Source organism: Etheostoma spectabile, unplaced genomic scaffold (assembly GCF_008692095.1).
Source record: "Etheostoma spectabile isolate EspeVRDwgs_2016 unplaced genomic scaffold, UIUC_Espe_1.0 scaffold342, whole genome shotgun sequence".
Lineage (NCBI taxonomy): Eukaryota > Metazoa > Chordata > Actinopteri > Perciformes > Percidae > Etheostoma > Etheostoma spectabile.
This window is the reverse complement of record NW_022605589.1, coordinates 741,508-741,764: the sequence shown is the minus strand read 5'-3', so window position 1 is coordinate 741,764 and position 257 is coordinate 741,508.

Below are 257 nucleotides of genomic sequence, written 5' to 3'. Positions count from 1 at the left end.
CAGATGGCATCAAGTTAGCGTCCAAAATTTGCTGATATTTTATTAAATCCATTTTTCCTTCTACTCGTGAAATGTTCCCTGCGCCATTGGCTGCAATACAACCCCAAAGCATGATTGATCCACCCCCAGTTTTCATTAAATTCTGTGCCCTTTCTTCTCCCCACGTACCTTTGCTCATTTGGGCCAAAAAATTCTATTTTAACCTCATGGGTCCCCAGAACATGTTTCCACAATGCATCAGGCTTGTCTATATGTTC